This window comes from Crotalus tigris, unplaced genomic scaffold, assembly GCF_016545835.1.
Source record: "Crotalus tigris isolate CLP2741 ecotype Arizona unplaced genomic scaffold, ASM1654583v1 scf7180000024337.5909745, whole genome shotgun sequence".
In the NCBI taxonomy this organism is placed as follows: domain Eukaryota; kingdom Metazoa; phylum Chordata; class Lepidosauria; order Squamata; family Viperidae; genus Crotalus; species Crotalus tigris.
In genome coordinates this window covers 3276108-3284876 of record NW_024100507.1, presented here as the reverse complement: position 1 = coordinate 3284876, position 8769 = coordinate 3276108, and the positions used below count along the sequence as shown (strand labels likewise).

Sequence of the window (8769 nt, the reverse complement as noted above, 5' to 3'; positions counted from 1 at the left end):
GCAACCCAGTTGCTTTCATGAGTCGAAAGGAAGTGCTTTATTCTGTTTTAAGAAATTTTGTGTGCCAATTGACTCAAAGCTCTGTTAGATGTAGAAATGCAGTCAAAATTTGCTGTTGCAAAAATTCAGGTCAGTTTAAATCCAGTCTGAGTGCCACACATCTTCAAGTCTTGTATGCTTAGTGAAAGTAGTCTAGTTGGATCTTCAAATGCAACTTTTACAGTATATTATAGTGCCGTGTAGATTTTCTTTCCGTTTACATAGCTGTAGTTAACATGGGCTAAAAAGCTGAGCAGAGTCAGACATAGTACTTGGAAGGGAGACCACCAGAAAATCCTATAGCAGTGGTTCTCAACCTTTTTAATGCCGCGACCCCCAATCGGTCGTAAGTCGAGGACTACTCAACCGGTCGTAAGTCGAGGACTACTCAACTGGTGCACCACCGTTTGCAGAATGGGACTTTTGGCGGGCTCAGCAAGGCAGAGACAGCCTGGACAATTCCTATTGGCTTTTGAAAGCCAATAGAATTAGACTCTATTCAAGAGAGTCTATTCTATTGGCTTTCAAAAGCCAATAGAATAAAAGGGAGTAGCACAGCTAAGGAAAAGGGGAAAAAAATGGCGGACTGCGTTGTTTGGCGACCCCCGTGAAATGGTCATTCGACCCCAAATGAGGTCCCGACCCACAGGTTGAGAACCACTGTTCTATAGCAATAAATTAGAGAGGGAAGCTGAAAAACCATATTGGAAGAAAGTAATGATAAACTATGTCTATGCTCTTCTAGAGAAAACTACATGGACTTAGTTTGACATGAAGGAGACATTACCAAGTTTTTTTTTTTAACATTAGTTAATCCCCCATGCCCCTCAAAATTTCCCTAGGCAGTGCTTCCTTTAGCTCATGGCTCAGTTGCTGGCTCTTTCGCAAAACATTAGCTTCGCTTAGCTGCAAACATCATGACTATTTATAAGGAAACGTGAGATTTACCTGCAAATATGCGTTAGAACAGTTCTTAAAATACATCTTTTTCAAAAGTTTAATTTTGCAATTAACTTTTCAGGAAAGAAGTATGGACTGCAGCCATTTCAATTAATTGCTGTTGTCTCTGCCGTGGTAGCATCCGCTTTCTTGATGTACAAGAAAGAGATCTGAGATCTTTTATAACCTTGTTCTATTCTGCCTGATCCTGTCCAGTGCCAGCAGTTAGTCCAGTGATGGTGAACATGTTGGGCTCAACAGGTCAAAAATTCAGAAAAACATGACTGCTGGTGTTTTTCATATACACACCCCTGTTTCTTAACAAATTCGCTTTAGATACTGAGATGGACAGCATATAAATTTAATGAATATTTACATACTTGTAAATATTTTTCTATTTGTCTTTGTCTCTCAGAAAAAAATGCCTATCTGAGGCAGTTTCTGGTTGCACAAGACCTGGAACCTTCAGAAGATGCTTTTGTGTGGCCTTGCAGCTTCCGAAAAGACCAGGAAAGCATGCCCTGCTCTCATGTGTCACCTGGAGGTTGCAGAGGCTGTGTGTGCAGAGGTTCCGAAGGCCATCTGAGGAGGCACAATATTTTCGAGGGTATGTCAACTTTTCCATTTGTTGATATAAAGCCAGTTTTCTCTTGATCATATGGTTGAGTTTTATGTATGGTTGGGTGTAGAATAGGCCACTCCACAGTTTGACCATAATTACACTGTGGCTGGGCTGCCAATTTTTTGTCCAGTGCACTTCAAGATACTGATTTATCACCTTTAAAGCCCTAAATGGCATGGGATCAGGATATTAGTGGGACTTCCTTTTCCCTGAGAGTTTCTGCCAGTTCCACTAGGTCAAATAAGGTAGGCACGCTCCAAATCCCTTTTCTTTCTTTCTTTCTTTTTTTTTGTAAAAATTTTTATTTCAATTTTCAATACATTTAATACTTTCAAAACATTATATTAAAAAAAGAAAAAAGAAAAATACCTGTAAAATAATACCTTAGGTGTCGCTCGTCTATCTCCCCCCAACTGCGTCCACCCTCTCAACCTTCCTTCCTACTTCCCTACTCCCTCTCTCCTCTCATCTCCTCTCTCCCCTCATCCCTTCCTCCCATCCAACTTCCTTCCATCCCTTCCTCCTCCCCTCTCATCCCTCTTCAGATACAGTTCAGGGGAAATACCCGAGCGAGCGGCACCTCCCTCTAAATTACTCTATCTATTTTATACATAATCCCACCCATCCTCTCCCACCCTACCCCTCCCCCCGCTTCTCGGAGCAAAATACAGGGTTAAACAAACACAAGCTATAACTTTTAAAACAAAAAATTAATACAATAAACAAATTCATACTTAACCCTTAACTCCCTCTAAACTTTAAAAATAATAATATAAACAAATCTACTATAAATCAAATATTATAAAATTCTATAAATAATAATTATTACATCAAGAAAAAATTAATCATAAAGAAAAAATCCCTTTTCTTACATGCCGCCATCTGGTGGAACCTAGGAGGTGTGTCTTCTCTTTAGCTGACTTTGCTGTGTGTGGAACACGAAGGACCTTGATGAATTGTAGGGGTAAGATGAGGATGGATGAGGCAAGATGGAAGGCTGATATGTGGAAGAGTGTTGCCCCAGAGTGCCAAGAGTTTTTATTGTGGTTCTTTGGGTGGTGGTTTATTTTTATTTTATTTTTTGAAAAAGGTTTTTGTACCTGTGTGAACTGCCCAGGGTTGCAGCTCATAATATAGGCAACTTTCCAAGTCATTTAAATAAATGCCCTCAATCTTTCCCAGCATTAGGCCCTTCTCCAGTGAGTCCTTCCTTCTCATTAGGTGGCCAAAGCATTTGAGTTTCAACTTCAGGATCTGGCCTTCTAAAGAGCCATCGGGGTTGATCTCTTCTAGGACTGACCGATTTGAACACCTTGCAGTCCAGGGGACTTGCAGGAGTCTTCTCCAGTACCATAGTTCAAAGGCCTCAATTCTTTGTCACTCAGCCATACTTATGGTCCAACTTTCACATCCATACATTGCAACTGGGAAAACCATGGCCTTGCCTATACACACTTTTGTTGGCAGGGTGATGTCTCTGCTTTTTAGTATGCTGTCTAGATTTGCCATAGCTTTTCTCCCCAGGAGCAAATGTCTTTTAATTTCTTGGCTACAGTCCGCATCCGTGGTGACCTTGGAGTTCAGGAAGATAAAATCTGTCACTACCTCCATTTCTTCCCCATCTATTTGCCAGGAATTGAGAGGGCCGGATACCATGATTTTGGTTTTCTTAATGTTGAATTCCAAGCCAACTTTTGCACTCTCCTTCTTCATCCACATCAAGAGGCTCTTTAGTTTCTCTTCACTTTCTGCCATTAGAGTGGTATCATCTGCATAAAGTTTGTAATCAAGGGAACAGAATATCTCTTAGTATTCTTAAATTTTAGAAAAAAATAATTTCCTTGTACTTTTAACAATTTACCTATGAATATGTTTATAGAGTTGCAATATTTATGGTGCAAAAATCCAGGCAATCACTAGTAACAATATAGTAGCCACAAAGACTGTGCAGTTCTCTTTGCTGCCATCTAGTGGTCACTAGACCTAGATATGGCAACTTTGGCTTAGGCCAGGGGTAGGCAATCTTGGCTCTTTTATGACTCATGGACTTCAACTGCTGACTCAGGAATTCTGGGAGTTGAAGTCCATGAGCCATAAAAGAGCCCAAGGTTGCCTACCCCGGCTTAGGCCCATCCAGTTGAGCAGGGGTGTCAAGCAGGCTGCCCACGGGCCAGATGCATCATAGTGAAACCATGCCCATCCCATTGCCGGCAATGGCAAAAAAAGTCACGATACATCGCGTCACGTGACGTTGCGAGTTTGACACCCCTACAGTTGAACATAATATATGTAGTTGACTTACGACACAATTGAGCCCAAAATTTCTGTTGCTAAGAGAAATATTTGTGAATTTTGCCCCATTTTATGACCTTCCTTGCCACAATTTTTAAGTGAATGGCTGTAGTTGTTGTTAGTAACATGGTTAAGTGCATCTGGCCTCCCCATTGACTTTGCTTGTCAGAAGGTCGCAAAAGGTGAATCACATGACCCTGGGACACTGCAGCCATCATAAATGAGTCAGCTGCCAAGCATCTGAATTTTGATCAGGTAACGATGGAGATACTGCAACGTTCGTAAGTGTGAAAACGGTCATATGTCACTTTTTTCAGTGCGGTTGTAACTTTGAATGGTCACTAAATGAGCTGTAGTAAGTTGAGGACTATCTGTAGTTTTGTTTTATTGATATTTACTCATGCTTGTAGGGCCGTTAGTCCCAGTTGTATCTACCCACCAGGAATGGCTTGTTCTGGATCTGGTCCATTAACTGGTGTGGCCCAGGAAGAGGTTTTCTGTTGGGCGTCCAACTTCATTGTTTTAAATATTTTATATGATGTTTTACTGAAAGACCATAAGCCACCTAGAATCACTTTGGCAAGATGGATGGCGTAGAAATTAAACAAACCAACCTAGAATAAACAAACAAACCTCTTTCCCTTAGGGATTAGATTTGTTCTGACTTTGCTGATCTTTTGTGACCTTGAAACCTGGTTTTGTTAATGAGCTCAGAGCCCTGGCTGTGTAATTGAGGCCATATCATGGTTTATTAATTGTTGTATTAATTGTTTTATCTCAGGTGTTATATACAGTATATTATTATTGGTTTATTATAATGTTTTTATTTTGTTTTTAATCATTGCTAGCAGCCCAGTATCATATATTTAAGATGGGTGCCAATATATATTGAATTAAATAAATAAATAAATAAATGTAATAAAGTATTATTTTGTTAAACGTGATCTGGGTTGTCTTCACTACTAATATACATCTATTTGTCCTTTACTGTGCATTGCTTTCTATAGCGTAAAAAGATAAAATCTCTTGAGTCAAGTTTGATTCTTGGTGACCTCATGGATAGAGACAGATCTGCGTAAGTTTCTTGATAACACAATGACTTTTTTTTTTTTTTTTGAGTTCCCACTCAAGCCTATTGCCCTGCTCTTTTGCTGTGGCTTCCCACCCAACGTTTAATCAGATTTACCATTGAATTGTCAAAATCAGTTAAGGATAGCTAACTGCTAGTGTATTCCTAAAATATAGATATTTATATCCAGGACTTGAAATGTTAATTTCTTTGTTTTGTAAAACACTTTAATAAAGCCAGGTCTACAGATCCCTTATCAGTTTGTTGTATAATCCAGATTTTACTAAAACAAGGAAATTTGTGCTCCATGTTGCACCTATATTTCTCTATTTTGAATATACTATATATCTGTGCTGTCATTTGCTTGCTGATATCCTTGCAAAAAACATTTTTTCCTATATGCTGTTTCCAGAAATGCCAATAGAGGAATAACTTTGATCACTGATAAATCAAAACATGTATGAAAACTCTGGAAACTGAGGACTAGATTCTTGCCCACTCTTGCTTATGAATCTTTGTTTTAATACAGTCCTTTCCCTTCACATACTTTTCATGGAAACCTTCATTGCCCATAACAACACTATAGGTAATTTATAACCATTCATTTCAGGATGCAAAGTTACAATGGCACTGAAAAACCTTATGACCCTTCTCTTCCGCAGCATCCCCAAAACTTTTGCAGCATCCCCAAGGTCACATAATCAAAATTCAGGCACTTGGAAATCGGTGTGTATTTACAAAGTTTGCAGCATCCCGGGGTCATGTGATTGCTATTTGCAACCTTCCCAGATGATGTTTAACAAGCAAAGTCAATGGGGGAAGAAGCAAGATTCACTTAACAACTGCAGGATTCATTAACAATTAAAGTGATTTGCTTAGTAGTCATGTCATGAAAGGTTGTAGAATCAGGTGCTACTCACTTAGCAACCAGGTTGCTAAGCAACAAAAATCCTGGTCTCGATAGTGGTCATAAGTCGAGGACCAATTGTATGGTAAGAATGTGTCCCACAGTGCCTATAAAGTGTCCTGTTATTTTAAAAAAAGGTTTTTTTTAATGTGGGCATGTAAACCAGCAGATAGATAAGCTGATTGAGCAGTACTGTATCTGCTGGGACGGATTAATAAGAAACATGGGAACAGGAAGGATTTGGATGGAAAGTTTTGTTTTGGCATTTTCTGGGTTTGGTTATATCGCATATCAGACTGAGGCCTTGGCAAAGAGTCCTTCTTGCTCTTAAAATAGTGGAGCGTGGTGTCTCTTCAAAGACGCTGCTGGGTCTGTTTGTTAAGCCACATGGGACCCGCTTACATCCTCCCAGTAAACAAAACCCGTTGCCAAAAATTGAGACAAACTCAGATTAGTCACTTACAAAGTGAAGAGTCTGCCAGATAAACTCAGAGAGGGGAATATTAGCAATTCTAGGAAAATTCCCAAACACACTTGTTTTTCTCATTTTATTTTAGATATATTGTTGGTACTACCTCAGAGGGCACCAGAACATAATTGGGTTTGGATAATTCTACATCTTATATTTGCCAGGCAGTTCCCAGTCATGTGTTGCCTCTTTTTAATTTGATTGATTCCGATGGGAAAAGACATGTATCTCTGCTTCTAATTTAAAGTTGTCCTGTCTGAACAAAACTATGCTCTTGAATGACAACGCAGTCCGCCATTTATTTTTCCCCTTTTCCTTAGCTGTGCTACTCCCTTTTATTCTATTGGCTTTTGAAAGCCAATAGAATAGACTCTCTTGAATAGAGTCTAATTCTATTGGCTTTCAAAAGCCAATAGGAATTGTCCAGGCTGTCTCTGCCCTGCTGAGCCCGCCGTTGACATTCAGTTAATTCAGTAGTGCCATACTTTTATTTATTCATTTTTATTTATTATTACATTTATATGCTGCCCATCTTACCGTCCAAAATGACTCTGGCAGCTTACAATACAGTACTTTATTAAATATGCAATATGCATTCATTAGATTCACACATTGCACTAAGCCACACTGTGTACATTTAGCATTCTGGATAAACCCAGCCATTGTAAACCACATCTTATGGCTTAGTATGTTGCACAAACTGCTTAGTATGTTGCACAAACTCAGTCACTTAAGGTTTAACAACAAAATATTTAAAAAAAATGTCAGGGCTTCCTGCAGATCAAGATCAGCATATCAGGACCAGAGCTGCATTTGGTCTCCCTCTTATTTCATTCCATTTTAAACTTAATTAAAATTAAACCTAGTTCATATGATCAGTTTGTTATGTATCTTAATAATTTTCCCTGTCATACTAACCATGACAATAAATTTAAAGCTCTCTGCGATCACATTGAAGGCTTTGTGAGTCACCTGTAACCTTGTGGTCTAAAGTTGTGCCTTGTGCAGACCAGGTCATTATGTTCTCCCTGTCTTTTTCCATGCAATACAATCATTTGCCCCTCTCAGACCTTTCATGATGTGTGTTTTCTCTGTTGTATGTGCTAACACTGGCTACTGCTGGCAATAATGAGGAAATTAATAATGTAGTAACATAGACTGAGGAATGAGAGGTGTGGTGGCCTGGTGGTGAAGATGCTCGCCCCCCCACTCAGAAGGTTGAGACTTCAGTCCTAGGTAGTGGCAGATGTTTCTCTCTGCCTAGAAAAAATATCTGCTGTGAACTCACTGTAGGCGTCAGGAAGGGCATCCAGCCAGTAAACCCTCAGCTCCGTTCAGCCATCCCGACTCTAGTGCAAAATAAGGGATTACAGCAGTGGTTCTCAACCTGTGGGTCGGGACCCCATTTGGGATCGAACGACCATTTCACGGGGGTCGCCAAACAATGCAGTCCGCCATTTATTTTTCCCCTTTTCCTTAGCTGGGCTACTCCCTTTTATTCTGTTGGCTTTTGAAAGCCAATAGAATAGACTCTCTTGAATAGAGTCTAATTCTATTGGCTTTCAAAAGCCAATAGGAATTGTCCAGGCTGTCTCTGCCCTGCTGAGCCCGCCAAAAGTCCCATTCTGCAAACGGTGCTGCACCAGTTGAGTAGTCCTCGACTTACAACCGGTTGAATAGTCCTCGACTTATGACCGGTTGGGGGTCGCGGCATTAAAAAGATTGAGAACCACTGGATTATAGAGTCATAAAGGAGTTTTTAATGTAGAATGAGGAGTGTATTAATGTTTTGTGTTCATCCACTGTCTCAGCACAAATCTGTTTCTCAGGCTTGTTCTGGGAAAAAAATGGAAGGAAGTAACACAATATCTGACAGCATCAAGTTCCTGACTGAAGGGCAAGATAGAAATCTAATAACTAAGCAATAACTGCCTTAACAACAGTGGTGCCTACATGGACCTGTTGGCTCCCTGGACAAACAAACCTAACTAACTAGTTCTCCATGATTAGCCAATCTTTGATTACAGAGATGGAACAAATTTTGATCCAGGAATGCTGCCTTTAGCAGCAGACAGGCATTGTTTATAGTAGAAAGAACTGAATATCCATGTCTAAATACTTTTTTAAAAATCAAACCTTGATCATTTTTTGCTGTTCTTTCCTGTCACTCACTTTTAAGAGTATGATTCCCAGCATGACTGAAGGTTGTAGTCCCTGATCAATATTTCCAGGAATCTTCTCCAGCCTTATCTGTAGATTAGGGATCCCCAACCCTGGTGCACAGCCCATTAGGAACCACATAAGCATTGAGTGAGCGTGCAAAACTCCATTTGTGAAAATGGCAGGTGAGCACACAAAACCATCCGTCTCCCCCATTGATCTGCAGAGCTGGAAAGATTGGGGGCCACTGCTGCAGATGATCTTACAGATTT

At 39.9% G+C, this 8769-nt stretch overlaps 1 protein-coding gene across 7 annotated transcripts in view; it reads left to right on the top strand.

Moving 5' to 3' along the window:
* ARSG (arylsulfatase G) overlaps positions 1-8769 on the top strand; it is a 119123-nt gene that overhangs the window by 27174 nt on the left and 83180 nt on the right. For 5 of the 7 annotated variants that reach the window (XM_039325368.1, XM_039325369.1, XM_039325375.1 and 2 more), the window contains exon 2: positions 1394-1585. The exons of 1 other annotated variant lie outside the window; for it this stretch is intronic. The gene's annotated coding sequence lies outside the window, so the exon portion shown is untranslated. Of the gene's footprint in view, positions 1-1393; positions 1586-4899; positions 4968-8769 lie in introns of all 7 variants that reach the window. One more of the 7 variants, XM_039325370.1, reaches the window with a different exon arrangement.